Genomic DNA, 14,431 nt, shown 5'->3' on the forward strand with positions numbered 1-14,431 from the left:
TGCAGGAACAAATGCTAAGTAGGTACAAAGAGGAGAGAGAAGAGGACATGGGCAACGTCATGAGAATATTATTTGCCAAAGGAGAAGCATCCAATAGGAGTCCACAAAATTATCTCCAAGGTACATGTAGTATTCCTCCTGACCTTCCCCTGTTACCTTACTATAATCGGGAGAAATTTGTTATTAAATTAGCCAAGAAAATACGGGTACACAACGTGCACAGGAAATATAAGGCAGTCTTAATACCACAAATAACAAAGGAACCAATGGTATTAGCAACTTGGGATTGCAAGGATCCCAATATCCAGGGAACCAAGGGTTCGTGTTACTAGCTCATACCCAAGTAAGCATGGCGGGATCTTTTACCAGATATCCAGAGTTTGCGGGGAGGGGAAATGAAGACGTGGAACATCACTGGTATCTCTGCGAAGCTATTTGGAGAGCACGATAGACTCTAGGTAAATTCAAAATAGTTGATTTCCAGACCACGCTGAGGGATAGAGCTCTACGCTGGTTTATAAAATGGGCGGAACAAAACCAGAATCCCACGATAGATGATATCAAGAGAGGATTCGTACAGGAATTCAAAGTACCTCAGACTGACCAACAAGGGCTATTGGAACTGTGGGAAATCAAGCAGAGGGAGGGCGAAACTACTTGGGAACTCATGCAAAGGTTTAAGGATTCCATTGTTAAGTTGAGTTACACTCTAGACCTGAATCACCAGCGAGACTGGTTCATCAAGGCACTCCTGCCCCTCACAAGAATGCCATTGGCGGAATAGAAGATCGAGACTCTCAAAGATGCTTTGGAGAAAGCATAAAAAATAGAGGTCGTGGCTCGATATCCTCATGAATATTGGGGAGGGATGAGTTTGTAGGATCCGTCAATTATGGGCCTTCAGAATTAGATCACAACTTTAATGGAGAAACTGAAGGATCTTCAGCTAGTGCGACCAACCAGACCCAATGTATGGTGCACACATTGAATGGTGGAAGGACATGTCACGACAGAGTGCCCAAGGTTGTGAGGAATTAACCATCCGGGGGGGTTGCAAGATCATAAGGACCCCATCAACCGTAGGAGTTGTGGCAGTAGGAGCACAAAGAGTTTTCTTGGATGAAACAACCAGGAATATTGTGATATCTGTAGAACATATGGACATCTAACCTAGATGTGCCTGATACTATAGTACTCTAATGTCCCTAATAACAACTACTATGAGTATTGTGCATCCACAAAACATCACACTGACCAGTGCCGAGCATTGGATGCTATAGCAGAACGGCTGGATAGGTTGAAGTTATAGATTAATGAGTCCAACCGGGGAGGAAGAGGAGGAAATGGAAGAGGAGGAAGAATGGGAGGAAGAGGCCCCGTAAGGTGTTACAACTATGACCAAGAGGGACACGTTGCCAAGGAATGCCCGCTCCCTAGAAGAGCACGATGTTCACAATTCAAAATGAATACTCATGCTGCGAAGGATTACCCGAACCTCATTGAAAAGTGGGAAGAAAGGACCACAGAGGGGGGCTAAGCTGGTTAACGCCAAACCTCGTACCGATGATGGTCTTCCCACAACCAACATCAATATAATCACAAGAGGGGGAAAGAAGACAAGGGAGGATCATAGTACGGTGGATCTACCCTTGATCATTAAGGCATCATCCCTAAAGAAATCATATCAGCCTGAGTGACAAAAGCGATACTATCATGAAGTGGCTAAGCTATTCGAGGGGATGACTAAGATGAAGGAAGATCAGAGACAGAATGGGCACGTGCTAAATAGTAATCATCCGATTGAAGAATGGTTTAAATTATTCCTGAAAATCATTGAAGAAGAATATATGTTAAAGGAGTTGCAAAAAAGTTTAAGGGCTGCATTATCAGTGGAGGATGGGGAATCAGAACAATCATCTACCAACCTACCAGAAAATCATACCAGAAGAGTGTGGCGAAACAAGAAGAGAAGCAGAAAGGAATTCTGAATTAATGCTCAGGTTGCAAGATTCCAAATCAGTGACATGATGCCAGACCTGGGATCATATGTAAACCTCCTGCCCAGGAAAACATGGGAGGCAATGGAGAATCTGCAACTGAAATACTCGCCGATTCAACTAATAATGGAGAATCAATACTAAATACTACCCATTGGAAGGCTAGAAAATGTAGAAGTAGATGTGGCGGGGGTGAAGATGCACACTAAGTTTGAAGTGATCGATATAATGGGAGATAAGGACCCATACCCAACACTCCTTGGGATCGACTAATCCTATGAAAACTATGTTTTCATCGACCTAAAGAAAGAATTGATGATTTTCGAAGTAGAATGAATAAGGTTGATCCAACCCTTGGACCCATATTAAGGACCCAAGTTTACAGAACCTGTAGATGACAGGGATGAGCCAGGAATGATAGAACGACTATACACACTGACATCGGGAAAAAGGGAAGATTACATAATTCCTACTGCAGGGGGATCCATTAGGTTGAGGAGTATTCAAAGCTTGGAGTTTGGTTTAGAAGTTGCATGGGATGCATGGAATCAAGGCAGATATGAAATAAATACTAGACAATGTGAAATGATAGGTTGGGTCAATTGGATTGGAGCAGAGGTAAGAAACTATCCCAAGTTCCACGACATTGAACTACTGGACATCTTCGTGAACAAAGTATACAGAGAAATGAGGGAAGATCAAAAGATTCCATTTCTTGATATCACACTCCTGGTCACATTGGCAAGATGGTGGAGAACACACTGCAACACACTACGAGATTGGGAAGCCATAAAGAAAGCTATGAGGGAAAGGTTTGGCCATGAGGAAGACCGACCACAAGATAGTATGAAATATATATGGAATTCAAGTCCCGAGAGGTACATAGAGGCCTGCATAAAAGGTTGGAGAAGACAGGGGATCCCGAAGGAACTGTGGGTACATATATTCATACATACCCTAGGTACCGTTCCCTGAGCTTGGTACATGCAAGAGGAACTCCATATGCAAACGGTGAATTGGTATGTTCTAGAGGCACAGTTCATTAGCAGCTTCTCATTTAGAGGTGATGATGCGTGCATGGTTGAGACACTCCATGCGATCAAAAGGATTATGTTCACCCCAAGGCAGTTAGTTGAAGATTGTCCTAATGAAATTTTCCTACAGTGTCTGTACAACATGGATTCTCCAAAATATGCGACCTGCGACAACGTGGATGCAGAGCCAAATGAAGATGGGTTAGACAGATTGTGGCACCTGACCTTCGAGGAAACATAAGGAGAGAAAGACATCTGGGAGAGTCCCTCACAGTGAAGGTGCGCATATTCTATCGATGAAGCTAAGAAAACAAAATGTTGGGACAGAGGATAAACCCAAAATGGCATCTGTGGGAGATTATTGGGATGAACAGAAAACAAAAGAAATTTTTGACTTGTTACAAGAGTATTAGGACTTGTTTCCAGAGTCAGTAGTAGAGCTAAAAGGAATAAAATGAGATATAGGGGAGATGAAGATTGTTCTGAGAACGGATGCCCGTTCAGTGAAGCACAGATCGTATAGACTGAACCCCAGGATGAAGGAGAAGGTTAAGAAGGAAATCGACAAAATGTTGGAAGCAAGGATTATATTTCTAGTTGATGAAGCACAGTGGATAAGTCCAATAGTCATACAAAAAAAGAAGGATGTGACAGAAATTAGGGTCTGCATTGATTACAGAAGTCTCAACAATGCATGTGTGCATGATCCATTCCTGACACCTTTCAGTGATGAAGTCCTGGACAACATAGCAGGTAATGAATCATACTCATTTACAAATGGATTCTCGGGCTACCATTAGGTTTGAATAACCGAGGAAGACAAATGGAAGACAACATTCACTACCGAATGGGGGTCATATGCATACAACGTAATTCCATTTGGGTTGAAGAATGCACTAGCAGTCTTCTCGAGGATTGTCATAGCTGCATTCCGAGACTACATTCATAGGTTTCTAGAGGTGTACATGGATGACTGGATAATATATAGCCTGCTGAAGAAACACACAAGCTTAATAAGGGTCATGTTTGAAAGGTGCCAACAATTGAAAATTTCTTTAAACCTTAAGAAGTGCATTTTCGCGGTCCCGTTTGGAACATTGCTAGGCCACATCATCTGCAAAGATGGAGTATGCATGGACCCAAAGAAGGTTGCAACAATTTTCAACATGGAGCCACCGTACAACGTGAAGCAAATGAGGTCCACTCTAGGCCATACAGGCTATTACCGGCGCTTCATCAAGAATTATGCATCAATCACAACCCTAATGGAGAAATTACTGAAAGGACGAAAGTGTTCATTTGGACTTAGGATTGTCAAGCAACATTGAATAAATTGAAAGAAAAACTAGTAAGTGCCCCGATCCTTGTCTATCCAGATTGGAACAAAATGTTTCATGTGCATATTGATGCGTTAGGGATAGTGCTAGGAGTAGTTTTAACACAACCAGTGGAAAGAAATATGAATCACCTAGTGTATTACGCCAATAGAAAGCTGTCAACTGATGAAAGGAATTATATGACAACCAAGAGGGAGCCCTTGGCCATGGTTTATTCTCTGAAAAAGTTCAGACATTACTTATTGGGGGTGCCACTCAATTTTTTCATAGACCATTCTGCACTGAAGTACTTAGTAAACAAATTAGTACTAGAGGGTAGGATATGCCGATGGTTATTACTATTCCAGGAATTCAATTTTGAGGTGGTCATAAAACCAAGAAGATTAAATGTGTGGCCAGATCATTTGTCACAATTGGAGAGAACTATGGAGCATTGAATGATCGATTGTCTGATGTTGACTTATTCAGAATAGAGGTAGTCCCAGATCACCTAGCAAAGATCGCTACACTATTGAAAACATGGAAATGCTCATTGTTATCACTCCAAAATTTCCAAGGGTTGTTCAATGCGTTAAAAAGAAATATCATAGGTAACTACAAGCCTACTTTGGAGCTTAGGATCTAGCCTTCCTAAACTTAGAGAGGGGTCTCTCTCTATGATTTAAATTTGTTTATTTTATGGATTTTAGGCAAGTTATGTATGCTTAATTGGATTGGTTTTGACTGGTTGGTGGAATTAATGATTTAGATTAATAGGCACGTTTCCATTTTCCATTGGGCTATGGAGTCAATATGATTTGAAAATAGAACAACAACAAACTATAAAGAAAGTGTTACAGGGCAAGATAGGGGGCAATATCAAATCTCAAGGTTGAATGGTGAAATGATTTTTCAATTAGGATCAAGGAGCAATTAAGAATTCCTTAAACCAGATAATGAAGAAGGATGAAGAAAATCAATCAGGATAAGAGGGAAATTAAGAATTCTCTAAACTGGATATCAGAAGAAAACACATAAATGTATAACAGTTAAAAGTAGAGTGTAATGTTTAAGAAAATTCCGTAGTAAAACTCCTGTTAGAACATTCAAATTTAGACACATATAAGTTTATGGACTACTTAGAAAGAGAACATGAACAATTCAAATTTATAATTCACTGAGATAGCTCAACACATGAATCCCATAAAGAAGTTTCTTTATATCTTATTATGTATGTCAACTGGAAGTTGGTACAGTAACCCTCAGGTAATAGATTAGTCAGCTATGGAAATATTCAGAAATATATCCCTTGATACTTCGAATGATGAAGTATTTATTCAAAACTTTTTACCAAAAATATCCTGTCAACTGACTAGGATTTATTCAAGGAAAATAAATATCTTTATGCAGAAATATAGTGACACCTATTAACTGACTGAGATCTGTCACTTTTTTATTTGATTGTTGTTACTTGATTGTTTCTTTCAAATGTTTTTCTTTCACACTGTCTCTTTCTTTCACATTATCTGTTCCTTTCACCCTTCATAGTAAATCACACCATTTTCCCCATATTTCTTCATCTGGAAGTTTGATTTTCATCATCCTCTGGTAAATCTCATCTGCCTCTGTATATTTGGAAAACATAGGCTTATTTACAAAAAGGTGATTTACCTCATGCTGGAGGTAAAAGAAGTTTTCTAAAGTCTGGAGGAGCACTTTGCCTGTGGGTATGCCTTTCATGGATGAACTGTTGGAAGTCTCTTTGGCTACTTCCCTCATCTTTTTATCATAGTATTCATGTCTCATTAGTTTGTCATTGATTACTAAAGGATTAGGCAGACCATTCTGTCTCAATACATCAAACATGTCAAAAAACCTGTTTACTGCGAGTTTCATAATTTGACATTTCAACTCAACTGTATCATCAGATTTCTTTTGGAAATCACTTTCTTCACGTCTATTATAGTCTCTGTTCTGTCATCTATCCCGAGCTCTTCTAGTTCATACTTGTTTTTAGAATTTAGGAATTTGATTATTTTAGAGGCTTCCTCTGGTTTCTTTCCAAGATCTACTTTTATCTTTTGAATTGCATCACCAGCTTCCTTCAACAAATCATTGTGCTAAAATATAACCTATACAGAAGGCCAAATATCATTAACTGAGTTAATGATATTTGCCCACAAATGTTGCTTTGCTTGGGCTAAAGGATCTTTTAGTGACAACTCTTTTTCTAGCTTGTGGATTTTGTCATTCAGTCTATTGGATTTTTGTTTTTTAGCTTGATGCATTACTTTTGCTAATTTCTTTCCATATTCTAAGCTCTTTACTTGTTCCTTGAGCTTATTAATCTCTGTTGTTTGAATGTACATATCTTCCATTAATTTGATCAATTTTTTGGCCTCATTAGTGGGATGGGTTGTTGGTATTGTTGATGTAGTTGCTGGGACTGATGTTGATACAGGTGCTGGTGTAGATACTATGGGAATAATAGTAATGGGAACTGTTTCCATGTTAGATTGCTTTTCCTGTACAAGTTTATCCATCTCTGTCTCCATTTCCTTTAGTTGAGCTGTCAACTGGATGATTAAATTCATCATCTCATCCTTTTGCTTAACTATATTGAAACCTCCTTGGTTTGTGGATGCTTAGTGGTTGGTAGCTTTAACTGTTTCTTCAGTGCAGCTATGTTTGCATTTTTAATTTTTATAAGTTCTTCTGTTGCCTTGATGTCAGTTGGATTATAGCCAATTTCAATTACCAAATCTTCCAGTGACTTAATCCTGTTGCCTTTTTCTTGTGATGAGGGTCTCTCTAGCTTTAACTATGTCTGTATATTTTCTAGAGAATTCTGCAATTTATGGACACTTAGAGCTTTATGTGTCATAGTTGAATATAACATCTCTCCTGCCTTTTTGTGAAATTCAATTTGGTAAATTGGATGCACATCCTCGGCAGGAATTTCAAAGGTTGTTTTCTTATGATCTTTTGAAGTTTTTGGAGCCTTTACCTCTGGTTGTAGGAAGGTCATCTGCATTTTCCTTGTTTTGAGGTCAAAAGATGAAAGCAACCTACTCTAATCATTGGGAGTTTGCTTCCAGTATTGTGTACATATAACAACCTTTAATGCTTCATTTCTGATTTTAATCTCTTTGTATTTCTCCATGATATCTTTCTCTTTCTCAACTGGTTTGTTAGATGATGAAACCTCTGCACTATTCTGATTTTGAATGATTTGTGTACTGGAAGATGATGGCAAAGGTGTTTCTTCTATATGTGTTGTGGGTGCATCATCCATAATAATAATCTCTTTTTATTATTATTTTATTTTATTTTATTTCAATTGTCTTTTCCTACTCTATTACTGGATTTAGCTTTGCTTTCTTTCTGCACGAAAGCTTGAATTTAGTATTAGAAGTAGTTTCTGCTGAGTAAGAGCCTTCTTCTCTAGCCCTTTTTGAATCCCTATCCTGTGGGTCTGGAGTATGTAGGATGGAACTAGTATCAAATTCCTTCTCCACCTCCTGTAGAGTGTTTTCCAACCACTCTTACTGGTTGGCATATTTCTCAATCTCAAGCTTAGATTCATGAATGAAAGGGGTGAGTTTAGACGTAACTCTTAATTTTCTTGCGACACTGAAGGTATCATATGACCATTTGAAACTGCTATTGAACATGAAATATTGTAGGCATCTGTCTGCTTCCTTTCTAGCATTCCTACTGTTGCATATAAAAGGCCCTAGTTGGTTTTTAATCTTGAACTGGGTCTTCTTTTTAGCTGCATGGAAATTGATCTCATCAGAATTCAAGATTTGTCTGATGTATTCCAAAGCAAATATCCTCATTGGGAGGTATTTGGGAAGTTTGTATGGAAGTAGTTGGGTTCCATACACTCTGATTTTTGTATGATTCTGGTATAAATACCAGTCTCCTGTTTTGCTCTGATCTGATAACTATAGAACCTTTTTTATTTCTTCAGTAATTCTAGGTTGAATTCTACTGCTAAGAATATTAAATACTGGATACACAAAAGCATCAATAAAGTCTTTGAAGCTGAATTTAGTGGAATCCGTTTTGATGAAGGATGTCCAAAAGATAACAAACTGGGGATTACCCTCCGTGTCCAGTTTTTGTAGGTTGACTACAAACCTTTCTGATTGAAAATATATGAACAAATGAAATAATACCGAGGAGTATTTGAACACTCCTTCTTCTAGAAGTTTGATCAGTTGATCATGCATTGTGTCTGCTAGGAATTGGGCAAAGTTGAAGGTTATATTTGGAGGCTGGCCTAGGCAAAATATAGAGAGGAAACCCAGGATGGATTCATCAACATGCTGATTAGTAAAATATCCTAGAATACAAGATAACATGGTTACAATTTTCTTGGTTTGTTTTGGGAACATGGTAGTAGCGTATGGTGGGTTTTTATTAGGAATTTGCACTGATTCGTGGAGGAAGGTCTGAAACATTTGAGACCTTTTAGGAAAATATAGATTTAGGTAAAGCTCAGTAAGGGTTTCAATGGAGAAAGACACTACTTCTGGTTGTGGTTGAATCTGTAGCATTTGATTAATAGATTGAGCAGTGATAATAAATAGGATTTCTTGGGCAGGGGTGACTATGGCTCTTTCATTTGGCAAATAGCTGATTTGGCACAGTCTGATGAGTTCATGGAATTGGTGGGTCTATGGAAGGGTATATTTGGGCAGGTTAGAGTGCCACAGATGAATATCCTCTGCCTTATCAACAAATTTGTCATGGATCCAATAATGGAGCTCCAAAAGATTGTTGTCAGTGACCATGTCTATGATTTTCAAATCCTTATCATCCAAAGGAGTGTGGTCGACATTTAACAGGGGTGGTTGTAGAGGGTTTACTGCTTGGACGCTTTGGGAAGCCATCAATTTGATTCAATTTATTATTTAATTAGCTTAATTGATGGAGGCGGGTATTAGAATTACCTGGAAAACCATTAATTTTTGTTACAAAAGGGTCCAGGCAGTAGCAGGGGCTTTATTTTTGGTTGTAAATGGCTTTTTGTCTCTTTCGAAAATCAAAAGAGAATAGGAAAATAACGAAATAGTGGGGATTTTATATTTTCGAGACCTAGTGGTTTATGGTGCGGGAAATTTATCGCATGATGCAAGGTGGTTTGGTGGTTTGGGTAGGAGAGGGTGTGAAAAGACCTGGTGGCACTGCATGGCAGGGGAGGGGATGGATAAAACCGCCCATTTCGTACCCCCCCCATTTTAAATTTTGGATGTTGGGAGGTGCTAAAAGGTTTATTGGATGTTGGATCTGATCAATGGTGATCAGACAGTTGACGGGTGTTGCGAAATCATTCAAATGAGGTGGGGTTGGGAAATTATTTAAGCAGAAGGTTTAAATAAAAAAAGGGGGGTCCACTTAATAGTTCACGCTCTGGACTATTGAAAAGTGGGTTTTGTATTTTTATGAAAATACAAAGTTTTATTTAAGGGGGAAAGGGAGTTTTAGCAAGGGAAAGGGGATTTTCAAAGGAGAAAAGTGTTTTTTAGAAAAAAGGGAATGGGGTTAGTAAATGGGAAAGGGATTTCAACAAAGGGAAGGGTTAGAAAAATATTTTTGATAAGCATAATGATGCTTATAATTTTTTAAAAGTATTCTACCTACCCTTTAATTTATTGTAACATTTTTTTTCTTTCCTTTATGGGTGCATTTGAGCTTGCTAACCCTGTTATTTTTGTTTGATAAGAAAACTAACTTATTTTAACATTATATCTTCTAGTGGCTCAGATTAAACTTATGAGCTCATTTTATTCTCTACCTAACTACTGATCTGCCAAGGTTAAATGGTTTGGTCAGATCTTTATTCACTAACTATCATAACATGAAATTTAAAGGCATGAATGATCAAGATTAAACTAAATGATTGTCATGAATTGTGGCATTTTTGGACAAGCTGCACATAATTTTATTTGAAAAAGTAAAGTAAACTAAAAAGTAGTGGCATTTGAATGTGCAACACTTTCATAATTTATTTTTGCTTCTTTTTATGGGGTTCATATTTTATATATATATTTTTTATCTTTCTTTCTTTTGGTCCTTTGATTATTCTTTTAGGACATACACTCTTTTCATTTTTTAATATGGAAAACATTTGCAGAAAGCAAAGGGATGTACAATATTACAAGACTTAACATAGTCAATTCAAAATTATGATTCCTATTATTATAGGAACCTAATAGTGGCTCCACTTGGGGATGGCATCTCCATGTGAGATGTCAAGAAATTTTTGATCAGTGACCTTGGAAATTTGACTGTGCTTTACTTTGAACTACTTTTTGGGATCTCCTTTATTCAAACATATGATGTATATGTTTTAAAGCTTAAAATTTCCTTCTTCAGGCTTCAACTTTACAAGATAATCATCCACCCCAATCTAAAATTTTCTATGGTATTTATAATGAGTAAAATAGAACAAATGAACTACTAATTATTCTGGTGAAAAATAGTGCTTCAACATTTGACCATTGACTGGTCCACTTTGTAAGTCTGTCCCATCTAATTATTTCAAGAAAAATGCATTGTTTCCTCTGTAACCATAAATAATATATGGGCCTTTCCAGAGAAAGTCAAATTTCCCATGTTTTCCTTTGTCTTCCCTTCTAGAATCCCATTTTAGTACTTGATCACCTATGAAGAAATCCTCTGATTTAGTTTTCTTATCAAAGATATTCTTGATTTTGTCTTGAATTACTTGGGATTTGATATAAACTTATTCCTTAGTTTGGTGCAAATGAATTGTTTGGTTTATCCTCCTTTGGATATCTTTTGGTTCTAATTACAACTCTTGAATCATTTTCATTATTGGCACTCCCAATGAGGATGGAAAAAAAACATCCATCCCATATACCAATTGATAGGAATATGTACCAATAGATTTCTTAGTAGTTAGTCAGTCTGCCCATAGGGCATTCACCAACCTTTTATTCCAGGTTTTCTTGTTATCTTCTAATAGCTTCTTGATGATGTTGACTAGGCTTTTGTTTGAAGATTCTGCTAGTCCATTACCTTGATGGTAATAGGCAGTGGAATAGCCTAAGGTGATATGGTATCGGTTACAAAAATCTACCATTTTCTTGGATTTGAAGGCAGAAACATAATCAGTGATGAGTTTTTGTGGGAATCCAAATCTAGAAAGGATGTTGTTCTCAAGAAATGAAATAATGACAGAGTCTGTTTTTTGTCTATAAGGGATGGCTTCTATCCACTTGGTAAAGTAGTCAGTGGCTGTCAAAATCCATTTATGTTGGGAAGAGGAGGGTGGGTGAATTTCCCCAATAAATTCTAAACCCCATTGTTGAATAGGCATTTCTACTGAGATAGGTTTGAGGGGTAATCATAAGAGCTTCTTCTTCCCTTCAAATATTTGACATTTGTGACACGAGGTCACATATTTTCGGACATTTGCAAAAACGGTTGGCCAGTAAAAACCTGCCCTCCAAATTTTATTAGCAGTTGTTTTCCAGTATAGGTGTCCCCCACAATCTCCTGCATGAAATTCTTTTATGACTTTGCCAGCTTCATCTTTTAATAAGCAATTTAACAAGATTCCACTATGATCTTTCCAAAATAAAACATTGTTTAAGATACAATATTTCATTGCTTTCATTTTTAATAATCTACTTTTAGTTATAGGTAAACCAGGAGGAGCTTGAAGGTTGAGTAAAACAAATATAATGTTTGCATACTAGGGTGAATCTATGAAAGCTTCACTGATTTGTGGAGTCACCATCTCTTCCTGATCATCTATGGCAGCAATGAAATTTATGTCTAAGGCTCGACAGTTCAATTCAGCCATGGGTTTGGCCAAACCTTGGCCTTTAATTAATTTTGTAGGCTTGATCTCAATGTCATATGATAGTATGGTGTCAATCCATTTGCCTCTTTTTCCATTAGGCCCATTCTGAGTTAGAATGTCCTTTACAACTGAGTTTGGAACATATGCTATTATGTGAGAGTATAAAATTTATACTCTAAAATCATTTATGGCTTTCACTAAAGCAATGACTTGTTTTTCCATGATATTATACTTTAGTTTAGCATCTCTCAAATTTTTACTAAAGAAAGCAATGGGTTGTTCATAAACCTCATCATTCTTTTGCAACAAGACTACTGCAATGGTGTGCTCTGAAGGAAATGAAAAAATTATGAAATCTCTGTTAAAATTAGGATTTATGAGGACCAATGTTTTAGTAAGGGCTTCTTTGATTGCTTTGAAATAATTCTTAGCCTCTACTATCCACTTAAGTGTTGAATCCTTTTTTAGCATGTTATTCAAATATATAATTAGTTCTGCTAAGTTAGAAATGAATCTTCTAAGAAAATTTATTTTACCTAAAAATGCTTGTAATTATTTAATGTTCCTAGAATGACTGATGTTTAGGATTGCTTCTATTCTAGCTAGATCAATTCTAATGCCCTCTTTTGAAATTATGTGTCCCAGGAGTTTTCCTTATTCTAATCCAAAAAGTGATTTTTTAGGATTTAAGGATATTCCAAACTTTTTGCATTTTATGAATACTCTTCTTGATGATCTAGATGCTCATTCTCTGACTTGGAAACCACTGTGATATCATCTAGGTAAATGACTAAAAAGTCATGGATTTATTTCGCAAAGGCTATGTCCATAGCTCTTTGGAATGTTGCTCCAGCATTCATCAATCCAAAGGGCATTTTCAAGTACTTGAAAGTTCCCCAGGGAGTGGTGAATGCAGTTTTTGCTCGATCTTCAGGTTGGACTAGGATTTGATTGTATCTAGAAAATCCATCAAGTAATGAAATTTTGGATGACCCTACTACCCTCTAGAGAATGTGATCCATTTTAGGGAGGGGATAGTTATCCTTCAGTGATACTTTGTTCAAGTTTCTGAAATCAACACAAAGTCTGATTTCTCTTGTTTTCTTTCTAGTGGGGACTAAATTAGAGACCCAATTAGAATATCTGATTGGTGCTATGATCTGAGCATCGTACATCCTTTTAACTTCTTTTTCTATTAATGGCATAAGAAAAAGGTTAATTCTCCTTAGTTTTTGTTTAAAGGGCTTCTGATTTTCTTTAATTGGTATCTTATGTTGGATAATGTTGATATCATAAGACTTGAGGTCTTCATAACTCCAGGAAAATATGTCTTGGAATTATTTAAACAAGCTAATGTACTTCAGCTTTTCAGCTAGAGGTAATGTCTTAGATATCTTGATAAGCTTAGGATTTTCTTTTGTTCCTATGTTGCATTCCTCTATATTTGACCTTAGGGGCTCCATTTTAGGTTTTCTAGCTACATCATTGGAGTCAAAGAGGTCTTCTAGTGGGGCTAATCCCTTAGGAAAAATGTTATCTTTGAGGTTTAAAACTTCTGATTCATCATTGATTAATTCCTCAATTTCAACTGTTTCTAATTGTTTTATTTCTACTTTAGTGAATTTAGTTGGTTCTATCTTATTTACATCATTTACATCTAATTCATTATTTATGGCATAATCTGATGTACAGTCAGTGTATATATTACCATTTTGAAATTCTCCTTCAGAAATCATAAAATCACGAATTTGGTTGTCTTGTGAAAAAATTTGCCAATACTTTAAATTATTAGGTATGGTTGGTCTATGTCTTACCTCAGCTGTGTACTGATGATTTGGCTGAAAGGGTAACCTGCATGTGCTGGCAAAAGTGTCTAAGCTATGAGCTTGCATGTTTTGCTTTCTTGGAATGACAACAAAGTTAGTCTCAAGGAAACAATTTATCAAGTCTAGGGTTATTAGTAATGTACTCTCCCTTGACTTGTTTTATAATGAGTTTTGAATCTCCCATGATGGAAACTCTTTTAGCTCCAAGTTTTCTTACGGATTGAAGGCCTAGCACTAATGCTTTGTATTCTGCCATGTTGTTAGTGCAGTTGAAATTTAATCTGAAAGCATGCCCTTCTGAATGATCATTTTCTAAATTGTAGATCCATACTCCAGCTCCTATTCCTAATCTATTTACATAGCCATCAAAATCTAAATTCCACAGAGACACATGTGTTACATTTTCACTATCAAT

The sequence above is a fragment of the Pinus tabuliformis genome, chromosome 8 (assembly GCF_031772625.1).
Source record: "Pinus tabuliformis cultivar Carrire ecotype Pingquan chromosome 8, CPIR1, whole genome shotgun sequence".
Taxonomy (NCBI): Eukaryota; Viridiplantae; Streptophyta; class Pinopsida; order Pinales; family Pinaceae; genus Pinus; species Pinus tabuliformis.